The following is a 21306-nucleotide window of genomic DNA, read 5'->3' as shown; positions in this document are numbered from 1 at the left end:
TTTCACACTGTTTGATATACAGTCAGATACTGCGCTGCTTTGTGCAGCCTTTCATGTCACTGTTTCCAGCGACTGTAGCAATTTCACTTTCATAGATGAAATTAATGATGTCCAAGGGGAAGACAAGAGACATCAATCAACAGTTGAGGTGACAGGCAACCTTATAGGTGAATTACCCACACTTACTGTAGGTAATGTCATATTACCACAACGTCTTTGCCGAACCTCCTCTTTAGAGCCACCTCCTAGCCAGGTCTGGTCTCACGAGCCATCTGAGAAACCAAGATTTTCCAGAGAATTATTGATGCTGTCACATAACCCAATTTTTCAAAGACCCTGCTCCATGGGGAAGGAAGAAAAGGGGGGGAAAAACGCTACCCTATGCCGCCAACGAGGAGTCATTTTTCTTTTTAACGGAAAAGGAGGGAGAATATTTCCATTCCAAATGGGCTTGGAGTTATTAGTCTGGTTGGTGGGTATTTTGTCACTGTCATAAGCACAGTGCGAATTAATTGTAGAAATGGTCCCCCACGAGCCACCTTGTGGGGTGGAAATGACATTTTCTTAACCTAAGGACCTTAATCAAAAGCAACGAGGTGGCGCACACCTACAAAGTGTGTTTAAGCAGTGCCAGCAGGTGCAGGCTGACACCAATTTGGAAAGTCAGCAGGATTGGCTGCTAAAATAGGATTAGAGCGAGTTTGAACTGTTCATGATTTACCATTTGTGTCCTCTGGCCAACAACCAAAGTTACGGCTTTAACCTTATCAAGAAAATGGAGGTACATTCAGAATTACAGTCATATTCTTGTATGTTTTGTGCTGCAGACATTTTTTATACTTTGTAGAAAATGCAAATATTTATTTTATAATACATCAGAGAATTATAATAGTCTCGCTCAAAAACACGACAGGTGTTGACTTAGGAGTGTGGGTGGAACAGTTTGTATTGCCCTTCCATCACAAGTCACTTGAAATTTAATCATGTGCTTAATTAACAATTGTAAACACAAAATTGCCAATATTATGCCTGTGCCTCAATGACTTTCACACTTGATAAACAGTTGTGTGAAATACAATAAGTTGGGTGAAGTGGAATATAAAAAACTAATTTGATGCTCGTGAATACAATCCAATTAACCTCCTCAAGGTTTTTTATACAGCAGGGAAGAAATAACACGATTCTAGAAAAAACTGTAGTGACTAAAAGCAGACAGGGAGAAATCAACAACCCCTGCAGAAAGATGGTATGTTATTTGCTACTCTAAAACACATTTTGTAGAAGTTGATGTACTGATTTTAAATACAGGGATTTGTAAGGATTAAAAAAGATTCAACAGGTGCACTGACTGACATACAGGAAATATCAAAGTCTAGTCTTGCTGTTGTAACATTTTGCCTCTTTCATAAGTTTCATTAACTTTTCAATAATAGCTCCTTCACTGAATGTTCCCACTCAGTGATACTAATTGACCCCTCGCAATACTATACTATAAACCTCTCTCTCTCCTTCCTTTTGTTCCATCCTCCCTTCTGCCTCTATCACTGGCCTTGTCTCGAGGGGTAAATAATTGATGCCCCTCTTCTCGCATTGTGAGAAATTTATGAATTGAAGGAGCAAAAGGATGGTTGTATTTTTCTCCCTAACTTCTCAGTAGCCCCTCTCGGACTTATCTATGTAACTGCACCAAGGTCAAAATAAGTCTGTATTTTATAAAGATGGATTACTCTTGCAAAACTTTCGTATTCAGACCTGGCCAGCACTCTCCATGCTTACCAAGATGGTTTCTGGCCTTACCCAGCCCCAAGACACCCATTTCTCACTGTGTGTGTGTGTGTGTGTGTGTGTGTGTGTGTGTGTGTGTGTGTGTGTGTGTGTGTACATGCCTAGGACTACAAAATATGGAACATCAACACCTGATTTATGCGCTAAGCCTACCAACTCAATGTCTTTTTACCCAAGTAGTAGGAAGGAGTGCAGGTATAAATACAAATATAAATAAAACATTAGTTTGACCAATAGCTTAGGGCTTTCTAACTCGCTACAATGTCACCATCACAATCAGTAATGTCTTTAAAGAAGGGCACACTTGTTTCTGCAGTGTACAGTGTTGAGGAACTCAAAGTTCCATCTAAAAATTGTGAAGTATTGTGGAATAAGAAAGAAAAATAAGTTCTTCTCACAGTACTTTCCAAAATATATTTTTAAAGACCTCCGTGAACTGTACCATGACACATGGTCTTCAATCACACTTAGCGACAGACAGAGAATTATAGATATCTCCCACTGCTATCTGCTAACATTTGTCAGCTCATGGGTGTATTTAAGGCTAGCTGTACAAAGTCAAGTCAACTTCAGCACAGAGAAAAAAGTCCACAGCACAAATATCCTCAGTGAGAAAATAGAGACCTCGAGCCACTTTTAATCCCACTGCTTCACGGATCATTTCTGTTGTTCCGAAATTAACTTTAGCGTGTGAAATTTACTGCTGAATTCAAAGAGCTGTGCATACTGTAGGAGGACCTTTGAATGGAGTGGGTAATAAATGTAACACAAAGTAAAACTGATGCTCCTAAATAAATTCCAGCAGCACCACAGCTAGAGAAGTTAAGTTGAATTAAGAAAAGCAACAACACAAATGACCAAAGCTCTTAACAGAGAATTGAAAAATAAAATTAGGTAAGTAACATAATTAGATACATTAGTAACGAAAAAAGGGCAATGCACAACATACAGTACTTGTAGAATAAAAGCAACCATTTAGCAATCTAATACTTGTGGATACTCAAAGACCCCATTAGATTGTCCCTTTAGCTGCCATTATTACAGGGGACAGAGGCTATTTCTACAGTAAGCCCACTGACGTAGTTGCAGTGTATGTATTCACACCTTTTAAACATCTGGCTAGAATGCATCGCAAACCATCTCGGGAGGTAGTTTGAACAATCGGATTTCAATTGGTCTCGAATGGTTCTTCTTTTTTGAGATTGGACAGCCATTATATCTGCCAAGACGCTGTAAATGTAAATGAAGTCAAAAACAGTGGTCAAGACATTGGTCTTGACCACCAGATTTAAAAATGGCACTGAACAGGGTGAAGACCACTTCAGTGTACAAATTAAATTCATTTAATTTTTTTAATTACAGTGACAGGCTCAAATGGCTCCACCATGCCCACATAAAAACACCAGTCGATCCAAATAAATGAATATGTCAGGGAAGTAAACACAGGAGTTTCATTCAGAATGCTGGCCATATCAGCCTATAGTAGGGCTGCAGCTAAAGAGAATTTTCAACTCTGTCAATTATTTCTTTTGGATGAATCGACAAATCACTTACAAAATTATATAAATGATATAAAACAGAACAGAGAACAACATTGCTGTAACAAGTGAATGTTCTTTTTGCTTCATAAACAATTAAAATCATTAATTGATTATTAAAACAGTTGGCTACAACTTTCGGTCATTCAGTTAATCAACTGATGAACTGATAACTGAGTAAAATGTAGTGTCAACTAAGGCAAACTGTAATGGATGTCGGAATGAATTCAACACATAAAAAAAGAGCCGAAAAGGAATGCAAAATCCTTTCTCATTTCCCTCACATCCTTCTCTCCCTCTGTCTTTTTCTCCCGCTGAAGATTAAAATGAACAAACCCATCAGCAGGACTCATTTACTTGCCTAGCTATTTTATGAACATAACAATTTTGTTGTTTTACATCACATCCTGAACCAGTACCAGAATAACTTTGTTGCCAACAGAAATTAATTAAAGAGACACATCCTCTCCACAAACCCTCCATGTATTCTTCACCCACTTCCTTCCTCTCTTACTTGTCATCCACAGCTAATTCACCTGGCAGCCAAGTGTCAGGGGCCCTAAGTTGTATATTGGTTAATGAAGCATGTAACCTGAATTTCTCCTGCCTCCACTTCCTGCCCTGGGTGACATGTGCTGCTCTTCTGTGCTCTTCACTTCACACAGCATCAAGGGCAGGAGCACTGGGAGGCAGCTTAGTGCTCTCCGCCTTTCTCCACCATTCTTTTCAAGCCCTGCCAAAATACTCCCTGAGTTCTGTATGCAAAATCGCTCACTGGCCAAACACAGTTTATGGAGGGCACATTCACACTAATATGCTGTCTGTCAGCACAGCTCAACTTTGTCATGCAGGTATACAGTGTTTCTGTAATAGTGATGGGTCAATTCACAGCTCAAACATTCTATTGGTGAATATACAGTATGAATATATATATATGAGTGAACACACTGAAGCATTTGGAAACAAACGCTAATCTAAATTAGGCTCAGTGTCTGTGAGCAGACATCCCAGTGAGCACGTTTGCTTCCAAACATAAAAAAGCTCAAGGGACAAAAATCATTGTCTTCATGTTTTGGCTTCGGTGCTTGTTGACATCTAATAGTGTGTAAAAAAAAAAAAAAAAAAAAGGGCGACTTGATCAGCCATGGTCCCAAATCAAAAATCTTACAAATCCCTCTTTTTTCACACTGACAAAAAGTATGTTTGAAGAAAACTATTTTTTTTATTCTGGTTTTTGTTTTGGCGTTTTGCAGTTATTATTTATTAGATATTAATTTCTTTGTACATGTATAAAAATGAAATGTGCAATGGACTCGATTGTTAACGATTGTTTGGAAGGGGGTGAAAGAACATTGGAATAAAGTATTAAAAAAAAGAAGAAAAGAAATGAATAAATGCCATTACTTGTGTTAGGCCGTTGTTATGATAAGTTTACATTGAAGGGTTAAACCTGTCAACCTGGACCACATAATTAATCCCTGTGGAATTCCACTGTAAACAAATGGATTTCATGTTGTTTGAGCTGTAAACACACACACACACACACACACACACACACACACACATAAGGGGCTTTCCGACCGGAGGGATTTTTGCAGTTCTTAAACTAAACGTTCCTAGAACACTTTTTTTGTCGTGTTCCAACAGGAAAAATTTGGGGATTTGGCCTCAGTAGCATACTTTTTTAGCTCCTACTTCAGAGCAGGGTCTTTTCCCTTTTCCTAGGTGTACTTGATTGGTCGAATTTATAAGTCACGCCCACTGCCAACTCGGAAACTTGCAGATAGAGCAACAACCAACAACAGGACATTTTTAACAATTTTCACCATCTTATTCATCATTAAATTCACTTCTGACAACGTTTTAGGTGAGAAATTAACTGTTTAGATTTCGAATATAGGCAGTCTTGCGAACACTGATGCCGAAATGACAATTTGCTTCAAAGTTTTCGGAGTTCAGAAGCTCCATCAAGTGAGGCGACAGCCAGCAAGCGCCTGCCCTGGCTTCTAGCTCGTCGCTCGGCCAGTCATGCTCAGACACCTCGCTGTAAGCTGGAGGTCTCTCAGACCGCTCTCGTAAATAAGAGGCTTTTATTTCGCCGTTGACGGTTGGTTTGTTTAAATATCACAACACATGTCCATCATAAGATTAACGGGAACCTGTGGTTAACTGTCTTTTCGGAGCTAAACTCCACAAGCGTGTCCTGCGGCTCGCCGGCCGTCACACACACACACACACACACACACAGTCACACACACACACACACACACACACACACACGTCCACAGCGCAGCCAGCAGAGGTGGGGTCTGTTCCGAGTATAATAAAGCCCCGTCTGTGTTGAGCAAAACATTACGTGAATTACTACGAGAATGGACGTGCATTTAATATAGGAAAAGTGCACAAGTATTAGCATCATTTGATGTTGTTGTATGTGGCGCTAAGGTCTAGTGACGATGCTATAAAGACCGTTGCCGTGCTTGCGTCACTCCCTTACCCCTCCTACCAGTCCCTATGGCCACTTGGCCAGTGGGAATGCAAACGGGAAAAAAGATTTTGGGGGAGAGTAGTTCTTAGAACTGCTTAGAAGTGTACTTTTCCTCTAAAAAGTACAAGTACTATCCGGTCGGAAAGCACCTATAGTGCGTCTCACTATCTTTGTGGCGACCCGTCATTGACATAATGCATTCCTTAGCCCCTTACCCTAACCTTAACCATCACAACTAAATGCCCAACCTTAACCCTTACCCTTACCATAACCTAATTCTAACCCTAATCCTAAAACCAAGTCTTAACCCTCAAACAGCCCTTTAAACTTGTGGGGTCCAGCATTTTGGCCCCACAAAGCTGTCTGGACCCCACAAGTATACTGTATTCCTGGTTTTTGGACCCCACGAATGTAGTTAAACAAGAAAACACACACACACACACACACACACACACACACGCACACACACACAAAACATTTGAGGACGTCATCTTGGGCTTTTGGGAAACACTCATCCACATTTTTCACCATTTTCTGACATTTTATAGACCAAACAACTAATCGAATAATCGAGAAAATAATCAACAGATTAATCGACTATGAAAATAATCGTTAGTTGCAGCCTTAACACACACACACACACACACACACACACACACACACACACACACACACACACACACACACATTCTGCTTCAAGTTGAGTCATGCACAAGTTGAAGGAGCTGATGGGATATGGTGCTAAAACAGTCTCATAAGTATAACTTGTAAAACACAATTCACAAATGAATGCAGAGTGATTGGTATCCGTAAATCTGTGTTGTATCCGTGCCTCTAATTTGTGACTTGTGAAACACAATGCACAAATGAATGCAGAGCGATTTGTATCTGCAAACACAATTCACAAATGAATGCAGAGTGATTTGTACCCGCAAAAACAATTCACAAATGAATGCAGAGTGATTTGTACCCGCAAACACAATTCACAAATGAATGCAGAGTGATTTGTACCCGCAAACACAATTCACAAATGAATGCAGAGTGATTTGTATCCATAAATGCGTATCTGCAGACTGATCTCACTAAGTGGCGTATGTATGACACGCCAATTCGTATGCCATTTTTGCGTGTTATGAAGACGCATAATCGTTTTTTAGCGTGTTTATCAACGCTGTTTGCCTCCATTGACCTACATTACATGTGAATTATCGTCATAACGAGTAGTATGAAAGGACGGAGGTTGGTTGGGGTGGTGGATGGGTAAAACACAGGCCTTTCACCCAGGAGAGCCGGGATCGCATCCTGCGTGTGGTGTTTATCAACTGTTTTTTTTATTTATTTATTTATTTATTTTTTTATAAATAAAGCCTTTCCCAATGTTCTTTTCCTAAACCCAACCGTTTATTGTTTTCCTAAGCGTGTGACGTTGGTCAATGTCGTGTTTTTGTCGTTATTTAGTATTACTAAAGCCTTTCCCAATGTTCTTTCCCTAAACCCAACCTTTTTTTTTTTTTACACGCGTGTGACGTTGTTCTCACGATAGCACGGCGCGTTCTCGCGATAACACGGCATGTTGCGACGCCATGTGGTGTGTATGTTTACATCCGCTGTATACAACGTAGACATACACGTGGATAGTGTAAAATGCGTACAGATAACACGCCATTTGGCTTTAGGAAAGTGGCACTTATGGATTCCAAACTGCTGTTAATCTACAGGAAGATGGTGAAGAAGCCTTGTCAAATGTTTCAGAGACGGTTGGCAGAAACTACTTGACGCTCCTCCGGGTAAGTTGATAGTATTAGGACTTTGTCGTCAAATAAATTACATTGTTTTCATCATCATTGTTGCAGTGCATTTTCAATTTGTTTTGTGTTGTTATAGCAGCAGTTTGCTACATTATGGAGCGTGCTAACGTTCACCTTCTTGTAGAGCTTGAACAGCGATGCTAGTGAATATATTTGGTATCATATGAAACTAAACGATCTAAGGAATCCATTGATACCAACCATGTCATGCTTGTCCATAACAGGGATATATAAAACAAGGTTCCATAGTTAAGCCATTTTCAAAGGAGTCTCTCTCACCTCAAGATATCAGAATAATGGATTTATCATGTTTTACACTGTAGCTGTTGCCATAACTACATATTTCAGATGATGTTGCAAGTTAAACTATAAAGAATACAAATTTAACATTTGCTTGACATATTGTAACCATGTTTATTAGTACAGTAATTGCCACGCACCAGGTTAAATACATGCTTCTCCTGTAAGACAAAACGTATGTGCAGTTGTACACCCTGATAAAAAATAGTTTAATCACTGAATCTGCCATGTTTTACAGATCTGTCTGATGCTGTCCTGAACACCTGTTTGACAAGGTTTACCTGGACCCACAAGACTCTCCTCACAGTATGAAGGTATTGCGGGACAGGTGTCCTATTTCTGCCAAGCGATGGTCTGATGCTGTCCTGAACACCTGTTTGACAAGGTTTACCTGGACCCACAAGACTCTCCTCACAGTATGAAGGTATTGCGGGACAGGTGTCATACTTCTGCCAAGCGATGGTCTGAAGACAACAGAGCAGCATCAGAAAAGATTCAGTATCCACAGGATGACTTCTGTGACCTGAGAGCCTACATTACCAGCTGACACATCTTCAGTAGACAAGAAACCCTATAGACTGGTGAAGGACATGAGCTGGACAGTTAACATCTCCTACTCTGTGCATTATGTATACACACTTTATATTTCCATTTCATTCAATATGAATAAAGTCCTTTATTTCTAAGCAGGGTTTGGTCATCATTAGTTTAGTAGTAAGGCTCCTTAAGTGTTATATAACATGTTTTTTTTCACAAAGACTGTAACTGCACTGTTTATACAGGTGATATGTCTGATTTAATGCATGTAGAAGGGTCAAACACTAAGTCCATTTAACATCCTGACTATAAAAATGTAATCCTTTATGACAGGTAATAGTGACAGTAAGCAACACAAAACATTTGTTTAACAGTTAAACTTTATTGTTTTGACAGATGGCAATATGAATAAAACAAAACTATTTTGAAAGGGTATCAAATCTAATCTGCAGCTTGAAAAACATTTCACAGCATAAATATGACAACGGACGAATAAAAACTTCTAAAAAGTTACTTTGTGAAACAAGAGTCCCTTTCACACAGCCTGACCAATGTCTATGGACACAGTACAGTCCTCACACTAGCTGTTGGTACTTTAGTTACTGAGCAGTTAAGAAGTATGACACCTGTCGAACAATAACTTCCTCCTGATGGTTTCTCATACTGTGAGGAGAGTCTGGTGGGTCCAAGTACAACTCATCAGTGGTCAGTCAGATCTGTAAAACACGGCAGATTCAGTGTTAGATTAAACTAGGCTATCATGTTTTATCACGGTGTACAACTGCACATACATTTAGTCTTGAATAAAGGAACAGCACGTATTTAACCCGGTGTGTGACAATTACTGTAGGCCTAGTAATAAACATGGTTACAATATGTCGAGCAAATGTTAAATTTAAATTCTTTATAGTTTAACTTGCAACATCATCGATTGATTCCTTAGATCATCTAGTTTCATATGATACCAAATATATTCACTAGCTTTACAACTGGGCCCACTAACAGTTTAAGCAGAGCTTAATAACATTTCAGACTGCCAATTCCATACAAGACCCATGTTACAGGGCTGACTTTAATGAGCTAAGTTAGCATCGCTATACAAGAACGTGAACGTAACATAAAGCAAATTGTAAATGCACTGCAACAATGATGCTGAAAACATGAATGTAATTTATTTGACGACAAAGTCCTAATGATATCAATTTACCCGGAGGAACGTCAAGTAGATTCTGCCAACCTCTCTGAAACATTTGTCAAGGCTTCTTCATGGGCATCTATGTAGTTTAACAGCGGTTGGCATCCATAAGTGTTGCATTACCGCCATCTAATGGAGAGCACTGAGATCGTCACTTGAGACACAAATTGTTTAGTGGCAACAACTGCGCGGAAAAAGGGTCTCAAAAGTACCCACACAAATAGGAGATTTACACATTGAAAAATACTAAGTTCATTTACAAATGATGAAATACGAATTACAAATTAGACACACGGACATTATACGGAGACATTTGCGGATACAAATTGCTCTGCATTCATTTGTGAATTGTGTTTGCGGGTACAAATCACTCCGCATTCATTTGTGACTTGTGTTTCACAAGTCACAAATTAGAGGCACGGATACAACACAGATTTACGGATACAAATCATTCTTTATTCATTTGTGAATTGTGTTTTACAAGTTGCAAATACTTATGAGACACCATAATGGGATTACATTGAAATTGAAATTGTACCTCGTGCGATTTTCATGTGTTGTATCTGATGATATATAACTTTGACTTATGTTTAATTATGCCTACATATATTCATTTTAAACGTATTCCATATTGTACTATGTTATTGAGGTTATGGTGGAGTTGGGGCCCTGTGTATAAGAGAGGATGCAGATGCTGGGTCTGGAACAATGACAGGAAAGGGGTCCTGATAAGTACACGTCCTGGTAAATGTGTATTCTGTTGAAAACTCTGATGTAATAAATCTTTTTATACTAAGAGCAGTGTCTACGAAGTTCCTTCTCCATACGGCGGCAACACAGTGCTGCAACTGAAATATACCACACATGTGACAAATAAAATTGATTGATTTGATTGCTTGACATGATCAAGTGAGAAATCTGACTTGCTGATGGGGCTAGAGGAAAAGTCAGAGGATCACCAAAGCCATTAGGATTCATCCACTAGGGACTTGTATACTGTACCACATTTCATGGCAAATCCTTTCAATAGTTGTACAGACATTTCACTCTGGACTACAGTATTGGATTAATAGACTGGCAAACCAACAAATCTGCACCTCTAATGTGGCTAAAAATATAAAATGTTAAGATGGCTAATTTTCAGGTTTGGGAAATCAAAACAAACCAACAAAAACCTTGCCAGTTACTGTACACAATGAATACAAATGAATAATGCAACACACACACACACACACACACACACACACACACACACACACACACACACACACACACACTCACAAATTCCACAGAAATCAAGTAAAAACACACACAAACTCAAATGACTGAAACCACCCAGAATACTGAAAGCACACAATTACCCCACATACATATATGCATTAAGACATCATTAATAATACATGTAGATGTAAGTAAAAAGTATGACTTTTGAAAGGTAGCATACAATAAAATCATAAACATGTTCAAAACGTTTGTAAATGTAGTCATGTTGTCCTCTATCACTCCTATTCACTATGATGCCACTCAGCACCCCCTCTTATTGACTTGTTTACTGTATTGATGTCCGTGCCTATTTGCTTAATGGTCAGTGTGATTTAACGTCAGGATTCATTGGCATGAAATTCTGTTTCACCATCAGTGGCAACTCTGCTCTTCACTTCATCACTCTGATCTTACCGCAACTCCAGATTAGATCCTATAGCTCTCACATGCATCATATTTACACCATTGTTTCCACTATCCTGACAAATAAACGAGTCATGTCACATATAGTGTCTGCGTCCACACAAATGTGTCTCTAATTTGAATGGTTCTGCCTTAAATGCATTCTGTGAGCCTCCAGCAACAGCTCAGCTCAGTTCAAATCAGTGAAGCATTTCCTAGAATTGACATATTCACCATAAAGAAGAGCCATTGGTTTCCTGTGCTTTGTCTGAGCGTGTCTGTCTGTGTTAGTGTTAGTTGTGCACAAATATATTGTAAGGACAGTCTCCGTTGGCTATTTCCCCCAAAGCTTGACCCACTGACCACTTGATCCATTTCTGGAGTTGAAAGTGAAATTCAATTACTGTTTTGTATGTTTTATTTTCAACATTAGAAGTCAAAGTCAGGCCTAGTCATTTCAATTAAACAGGCTTATTGAACTATAACTGCATTCGATTAACTTTATCTTAATTACTTCTCGGTGTCCGCTGTAACCTTGGGGGTGGCAATGTAGTCCCATGGCGATGAAGTGTTAAAGGTATAGGTTTACAAAAAATCACCGCTTTAATGCATCTATATCCAGAAAAATCTATTTTCTCTGTAAGAGTAATTAAATAATCAAGTTTTGATGCAGGTCCCCATGGGGAATATTGGTCTGTAGGCTATACAGGCTTTTCTGTTCAAGGCTGGTTTATGTACAGTGAAATGGTTTGGAAGTCAAGGCCGAGCAGTTATAGTCGAGCTGAGGTGACATAAAGAAAATGCATGGGGCTTATTGATCTCAAGGCAGCAGACATCAGCACTGTAGCTTCCTTTGCTGATGAACAGGCCATGGCCTTGTGACCTTTTGCAGTGTCAGTTTTTCTGGGTTTAATTCTTGTGAATCTTTCAGGGTCATGAATGAAGCTGGGTTCAGCAATTGCAGCGTTATACTACACCACTTCACATATTGCAATTTGTCTTTGTCTTAATGCAAAGGATTTATAATACAATAACATGTTTTGACTGTGAGCAATATACCTTATGTCAAGGTTATGCATCTGTTTTGCACTATGAAATAGCAAGATACCCTTAAATTATTTTCAGACTTTCCTGACTACTTTGTTTTAAGATTTTTTTAAATTATCTATGGTATCCATAGTTTGATCTTATGCTGCCCTTTGTTTTTGCTTTTCTGTTTCGGTTTATGGAGTTACTGAATTATACATTTTGAAGATTTGTCTTGTAAATTGAGTCATGTTATTTTAAACAAAGATGTCAGGGGTCACATCAACTATATTGAAATATTGATCAAAATTCATATTATAATGGCTGAAATGTTGTTTTCACCAATAGATTGTGGCTCTATACTCCAACTGGCTGAATTTTGATTACTCCATTGGAGAAGTTTGTATCATCAATTATTCATCCCCTTGCACTCTCTCTCTCTCTCTCTCTCTCTCTCTCTCTCTCTCTCTCTCTCTTGCTGTCTGTCTTCGTCTCTCTCTCTCTCCCTACCTCTCATGCGTGAATATCCTTCCACCTGAGTAAGCAGGCTGTCATTCATAACACACCCAGTCTGGGCAGAGATAAATAAATAAACCAGGCACATATACGCCTCATTTCATATGCCATTTCCATTTTCTTATCCATCACTTTCCTGCCTCTTTGGTGGACTATCATTCAATTAAACACCATTATCTGCTGGTATGCTTGGGGAATGCTGCACACCTAAGCTGCCCATATGTCTCAACCTTTAATCTAAAGCAAAAAGGCAATTAATCAACAGGAATCAGTATTATGGAAAACAAACCAGGGGGGATGGACTTTATCAAATCCTCTTTAATTAAGCGAATTACTTGAATGGAAGGTGATGTGTAATTTGCAATTTACAAAAACATTATTGAGGTACGAAGTGGAGAGGCTTTTGAAACATCACTGCGAGGTGTTAAGCAACATGGTTCAGCCTGGAGTGGAAGATTCTTTCTTTTAAGAGGGATCAGATGACATGTTTGCTCAACTGCTTTTTTTATCCCACAGGCCTTATAGAAAAATGATTGCAACTATGCATTATAAATAATCCCTTGGTTAGTCTCATATTTGACATTTGTTATATCAATATAGCAATAATAAATAAAAAAATGATCATGGCCTGTCTTTTATAATGTATTCATTAATGGACGTCAAGGCACGGCTTGTTAATTCTGTCATACTCAAAGTGTTTGATCTGAGATTATGATGATGTGTTTAATCTAGTTTCCCCTCAATATTTCTTGCAGAAAACTGCCCTTTAGCATTATGTAATATGTATTCTACCTGTTTTTATGCAGACACATTTCCATCTATTTTCAAATCATGCGGCCAGAATGTTTTCTCACCACATTCAAATCTTATAGCTTCCCTAAGAACAGTTCATCTCAGAACGTGATGTGTGTTTATCTCATCAGTCAAACTCCTAGTTTAAATAAAAGGAAGAACAAGCCAGTTGTGCCTGTGGCTGCAGCTGGTAGGAATCAGTTGTTACTCCTGCACTGCTTTGCAAACCAATAATTAGCTTGCAGTTGTGTGACAGTTTTCAAATTGTTCACTGAAAGGTAGCTACAATTTTGTCAAAGACAGCATTGGGTTTGGGCTTTCTGAAGCTTCCTACAGCGTAATTGTTGACCAGCAAAATCGTCAAAGCATGATCAGCACTGAAGAATACCCACATATGTATAATCCAAACATATTTCAGTGTTGACACTGGCTGACTGGCTGGCTTTCAAAACTTCCAAGAAATGTCTGATCTTTTGAAAGAAGAACAATTTTGTCTTTAACAAATATTGAAATGTTCAATGATTCCTCCTGTTTATTTAACAAAAGATATTTGACTGCAGGTACTTTGTTGGGCAGATATCAGAATGAGTTTGATTTCCTCTTGTAGAGGAAAAGGGTCATTCGCTGCTGCAGTGATCAGAAATGTCATAGGAGTTAACTTATGCACACAAATAAGAGAGCGAGGTGTCTAGATAACCTTTGGTTATATAATATTTAACCTTACTTTAGGGATGCAACACCTTATATTAATTAGTAATTTTATTATGAAGGGTTATCTCATATATAACATTTAAAGAGGGATTAGATATTTAATTTGCTCTTAGGACACAAACAAGGTCACCTGCACGGCACTATTTATGTGCTATCAATTGAGTTGCCTCCGTCAGTCACTTAATGTTGCTTTTGAAATAACTCTTTGAGATTTTACTCTCAAAAACTGTCAGAAAGTCCTGTGTATATGGCTGGCTTTTCATTTCCTGTCTATTTGACAACACCAACACCAGAAATACAGACATTAATCAATATGTTTTTGCAATATGACAATCAAACCCATGTTTTTTCTACATTATTTGTTATTTTGTAACATTACTCTACATTTGTTCCTGAATATAGCATCATTTTTTTGATCAGGGGAATCGTGGAGGACAGTGATGGATAGAATAGAAAGAATTGTTGAGAAATGTTGATATACAAATCTATATTCGTTTTTCTATGTAACTGTGTGAAGGTGTTGCTTTGCTTTGACATGTAAACATAATCACCATATTAACCTGATGTCATTTGCTGTAAGGTAAATAGCTGAACAAGTTCACATTTCCTGATCACAACTGCAGCACAAACAACTGACATACAAAGGTCAGAGCCACTGTGGCCAGACAGTTTAAGCAGACACTTTAAAGAGAAATTGGGACTTCATCCTAGCAGAGAATAGGATAAAGGTGCAAATCAGACAAATAGTGCTAACATATTGGAATAATTCTGAATATAGAGATGCATATTTGCAAACAAATAAAGCAGATTTATCTTCAGTTGAGGCCATGGAATGATAATTTAAGAGAGAAATGCTCAGAGGATTTTTATCTGTGCACAATTGAAAGTCAGTAGAAGAGATATCATGGGAAGGTAGTCTGGATCAACGGAAATACATTTCCAGGATAATTGTCTGACATCCGGCACGTGGCTCAAATTTTGATCATCGGCAGCAATGGGCAGGGGTGGGCTCAGCCCACCCAAACGTGCGTCTTGCCCACCCAATCAAAAGTTAAGAAAATGTGTTCAGCCAATGAAAAAAAATTGCTCAGAAAATACCAGTACCATTTCTAACTTCTGATTGGGTGGGCAGCCTAAAGCCCGCCTCCAAAGTCGCCCAGTGCCCCGTCTTCTCATCGTTATAGTGCTCTGAAGCAGACCTGTCCGTCGCTTTGTGTCTACTCTCTCTGTAAAAATAAAGATGAACAGCGCAGCTTCCGCAGTCAGTGTAGCAGCTCCAGTTGATTATAATGGACGTGCTTCTGTGTGTGTGTCTGCTGCAGACATGTGGTGGTGCGTCTGTGCTTCTGCCGTAGTTCCGGTTTTCCACCTCAGATAGACCAGCGTCCAGCCGCTTCCCTAAACTTTGTCTCATCCAGAGACCCTGGCGGGGATCTCTGTATCTGTCAGACGGTGTGGATGAGATACTGCCATATCAGCAGAGCAATAACGTAATGCACAGTAGACTATAGGGCATGAAATATTGTGACTTTATTCTCGTAATATTATATCTTTTATCTCAAAATAAAATGGGATGAGTTACATTTTGAATGTGCACAAAGTTTTGAACATGAGCAGAAATCTTGCTGAAACACATCTAAGCTATTACAGTCCAGGTGTTTATTAATTATATTGAATTCATGTAGCCTATCATTCACATGAATACGTGCCACATGCACATTTAAAGAGGTTAGTTCCCCAAACAAAAGACGCAAAAGAGGAGGGAGGAGTAAATCATGCCTATGCCTACATGTGTGTTGTCTCAGCAGAGATAATGTTAAATGAGAAAAGTTGATCTACAGGAGAATAAATATTTGAAAAATACAGAATGCCTCAGAGCCTTACTTCATTATATTCCATTATGTATTCATATTTTCAATTGTCCCCTGTGTTTTACTTTACACAAATAAAGACATTTCCAGCATAAATAGATGCAGAGAAAGTTAGAAATAGGTGCATGAAAATTCACCAGAATGCAGGAAATTTAGTGTTTAATGCTCAAATTTTATGGTGTAGAACCCCCAGACATTACCTTTTTTATTTTATTTTTTTTAAGATTATTTTGTGGGCATTTTTCCACCTTTAATGATAGGAAAGCAGTGAAAGGGGGAGAGAGAGGGGGAAGACATGCAGGAAATTGTCCCAGGTCGGACTTCAACCCTGGACCTTCTGCGTCAAGGCATGAACTTCTGTATATGTGCGCCCACTCTACCAACTGAGCTATCCTGGCCACGCCCACATTACCTTCCTCCCCAAATATGTTCAAATAGATCCTATGCTTTTGGGTTGCCAGGACAGCTGGTATTAGGTCAAAAGTTTGTGCCATGTCTCCAGGGCCTGGAAGCTGGAAACCATGGAGCCTATTGTTTCTACCAGCCCACCCTAATATAGCAGGCTAGAACCGGCCCTGTTGACAAGGAATATGTTTACGGCATGTATAATCTAACTGGGAGGTTTTGGGACCGATTAGAGAAGATTGCTATGGACAAAGTACACACGGTGATACACTGGTAATAGCAAATGATGTTTAACCATGTATCCAGCTAATTTAAATAGCTCACGTTACGGTATTGTTTGAACAGTTAACTTCATTTGATATTGTATGTGGCGTTTTCTTTTTCGGGGTGCAAATGTTCCACCAAAACAAGTTCCTTCCTGAGACGCTTGTGAAAGTAGGGTTTAAAGTAGGGCTGTCAAACGATTAATTTGTTTTAATCGCGATTAATCGTTGAATTTCTATAGTTAATCGCGATTAATCACATGTTTTATCACATGATTAAAATTCTGTTATTTTGCATTTCAGAACCAGTGTATCTTGACTGGGAATCAAATGAATGCAAGGAAAGTTACTTTATGAACTAGACTTTTAAGGACAATTCCAGCGCAAAATTAACCTAGGGGTTAATAACAGATCTGTACTCACTCGATTGCTCTCTGGGACATGTTTTCATGCTAATCAAATGTGTTTGTAGCTTTAAACGAAGCTAGCACGGACTGCTGATTAGCTTACAACGCTAGTATTCGGGGCACAGGGAAAGTAAAAACAAATTGCTATTTTGTACCACTAAAAAGGCTCAAAATATCACCAAACTTCAACGGTAGCATAATGAGGGTCCCTAAATGTTAACCGAAGCATTGAGAACTTTGTAAGTGTACAGACAAAAGAGATAGATTATAGATTATAAAGACACTCACGTTCATGTTTACATGCGGCCGCCATCTTGAAAACCAGTCATGACTTACAGCTGGCGATGCAAACTAAAATCAAAAGCAATTTGCTCAATATATCTGAAATAATCACACTGATGTAAAACATAACTTGTCTAGTGTACTTACTCGGTGGATAACTGTCCATCTGGTCCCTCCGGTCTGGGTCGCCGTCTCCAATTTATTTTCGGGACATGGGAAAAAAGTTTCAAGTACAGCCCTGTTTTTCAGAGAGGGGAAATCTTCAGACTGTACAAAACACTGCGTCTCTTGGGTGTCGCAACGCAACAGGTCCCACTCCGTGCAACACAGACACTCCTGTTCGGTGGCCATAGCGTCACAATGTCCGCAGGTACACCACCAGTTTCCCGAAGTACAAGGCTGTGTTGCGGCATTGACTACCGGTAGCTCTCTCTCTCTCGTAGCCCTTTCACGGAGCTCCCGCAGCTCTTCTTTCAATAAACTGTCTGTACACTTACAATGTTCTCAATGCTTCGGTTAACATTTAGGGACCCTCATTATGCTACCGTTGAAGTTTGGTGATATTTTGAGCCTTTTTAGTGGTATAAATAGCGATTTGTTTTTACTTTCCCTGTGCCCCGAATACTAGTGTTGTAAGCTAATCAGCGGTCCGCGCTAGCTTCTTTCAAGCTACAAACACATTCGATTAGCATGAAAACATGTCCCAGAGAGCGATCGAGTGGGTACACATCTGTTATTAACCCCTAGGTTCATTTTGCGCCAGAATTGTCCTTTAAGATGTGTATTTGTTTATTATTTATTTACTGTAAACAAAAGAAAAATGTGTGAATCTGTCATTATTGCACAATTCCTCCAAGTACCTAACTAAAAAACTAAAAATCCTTATCCTTACCAGAGTCAAGATAGTGTGCAGTAACTTCGAAATAATTTTGATTACTCACTGACGTCCAGTGATCACCGGTTAATGAGACAGTGTTTGCAGCACTTTGCAGTTCCAGTTGGGCTGCTTTCTCCGTGTCGTACAGGCTGTGTATGCGTGAAACTACTGTCCCCCTCGACGGCAACGAGACAGGTCAGAACATGCCAACTGTATTACGTCTTTAAGACCCGAGTCTTCTACGATGCTGACAGGTCTGCAGTTAGTTGCCACCCATTTCGCAAGAGCGGTAGTCATTTTTTTGGATTTTGTTTCATCAACAGGTCAGCAAGTAGCACTCTCCAAAATAGTGCTTTGCCTGAGCCCACTAGCATCAACCTGAGTCATGCTAATTAGCTCGTAGGTGGTAGCTCAAGCTTGACGTGCTTCGGTGATATTTTAATTCGACTTTACACATGTGCATGTGGCTTTCGACTTGTCTAATGAGTTGTCCAGGAGTTTTGGAAAATAAAGAGCGCCATTCAGAATTGTGTTTTCTGCTGTCTTTCTCCATCATGCCTGCAGCCTGCAACAGCAGTTACGAGGAAGTATGGCAGCTTGATGATAAGTAAAGGTGCGGCAAAGGGTCAAAATAGTAGCCTGTTTGGCACGACGCAAAGCCGAGTGAAGTGTAAAATAAATTAACAAATGGCGGCATGCGATTAAAAAAAATGAACGCGTTATGCTCGGGCCTTAATCGCATCGCAATTAACGCGTTAATGCTGACAGCCCTGGTTTAAAGAAATGCAAACAACCCAGATTAGTTTTTTTACTCCTATGCCAGAATGTATATATGGTGTAGCCAGACCTTACTGCACAACGCTGTGGAAATAGGTCTGGCAATTCGAGAATACATGGGAAGGTGACATGGCTTAAAAATGTTAAAAATGAGTTTTCAGTTTAAATTCACACATTAGGTTGAGCAACCCTGTCACCTAGAAAATGTCAGTCAATGGGTCAATTAAGGCCTTTAGATTGTTAAATTCCTCAATTACCAAAATCTATATCCAGAGTTTATGCCTCGAAAGATGTGTAGTTACCCATAAATATATAGAAAATTAGGAAAGGAAAACATTGTAGTCTCCCCTATTATGATTTTACATGCTAGATAGCTGAGTTTACTCCATGTGTTCCATTCCATGGAAATTCCAATAATCATGACAGCATAGATCCCTCGGTTTAACTGAAGGCCATCTGCCATTAAACAACATAGAAGACAAGGAAATGTGAAGGTTTTCTCTCCCAATTATTGGCAGCAATAGTTGAGAAGGGCATGATAAACTTCAGCTGAGGCATTTGGAGGTTATGGATAAAGACAAATAAATAGTTTATCTTATAGTCATGTAGATTGAGGTCTTAAAGTCACATGGACCATGACAAGAGGCTGGACTGCTGTTAGGACTGAATTTGGGAAGTGAAGAGAGACATTAAGCCAAGAAGAAGCAATTAGCGACTTAGTTGACGGTACTAAATGTTGTGTTTACTGGTAAACTGGTAAACCTCGTGGTGCATTCAAAGTTATTGTAAAATACCCTTTTCTCATCAGTTTTTGTCTTTTAATTTACTGGTGAAAGAAGTATGCCTAATTATTGTTAGAAGTTATTGTTATTACAATTTTAATAATCATTTAAATTCCCTCCTTTTTTGTGCTGATACAAAAATGTATCTGATCCATGACTATTTGAGAGGGATTGGAAATTATATTGCAAGCTATTATTTAATTATTAAAATGTGTGGTATAGTTACATAAGAAATGAATTCCTCCAAATATGGGCAGTTTAAAACATACGACAACCGTATTGTTAATTTCGGCAACCAAAAGCTGATGCCTGGTTGCCAAGACGGCAACCACTTTAAAAAGTTAGCGTTAAGCTCTGATAAATCTACCTCTGTACATACTAAAAAAGTAGTCTTAATATACTCCTATACCTTTTTTTTAAAGGTCCCGTAGGTAGGATTGTGAAGATCCAGGACTTAGCCAAAAAATGTGAACATCGACAACTTCTCAGTCCCTCCCCCCTTTCCGCTAAAGCCCAAAACGGTCTCTTAAGCCCCTCCGCCCACAAGGGAGAATGAATGCGTGTGCATGAGCAGTGATTGACACCCTGTTAGACACCCCCCTGGCCCTGATTGGTGCATCTGAACAGGGAGCGGTGGATTTTTGCAAATTGCGCTGTAGGTGGTGTCAGAGGAGCCGGATTTTTTTTTTTTTTATTACCTGCTTTATGTAGTTCTACTCAACATAGGGTCAGTTTCAGCAAATATGACAGAAAGTTAGTTTTATAAGTCTTACCTACTGCACCTTTTAAGTAACTCCAGAGGAACTCAAAAGAAGTGATCTCAGTAAACAATGCAATCACTATGGGGGTGGAAAACACTTGAAAAACAACCCAAAGCCTGCTAGTTAACCTTTAGAGACTGTCACTATTAACAATAGGATCTATTGGGATACTGTATCGCTGCAGAGTAAAAAACAAACGAGCAGCTGATTGTAAATCATACAATAACAACACTTCTCATCCGGCTCCTCTTCTTTGCTCTTTTTAGAGCACCTCCCTCCCTTTAAGATGGCATTGCCTTTTGTGGCATCACCCATTGCTGTAAGCCAAGTTTAAATAAATTATTGGATACCTCAGGAAAAGTGTTGATTGACTGAAAAATGCACAGACAACATAGAAATGAAACCCATTTTAAAAATAATGTCACATATCCTGAAGAGGGAGAATAATTACAGATTTAAGAAAATAAATCAGCCGAAATATGTTAGACAAGGTCGACCGTTTTTTATATTTTTTATAGTT

This window comes from Sander lucioperca, chromosome 2, assembly GCF_008315115.2.
Source record: "Sander lucioperca isolate FBNREF2018 chromosome 2, SLUC_FBN_1.2, whole genome shotgun sequence".
In the NCBI taxonomy this organism is placed as follows: Eukaryota; Metazoa; Chordata; class Actinopteri; order Perciformes; family Percidae; genus Sander; species Sander lucioperca.
This window is presented reverse-complemented; position numbering follows the sequence as displayed.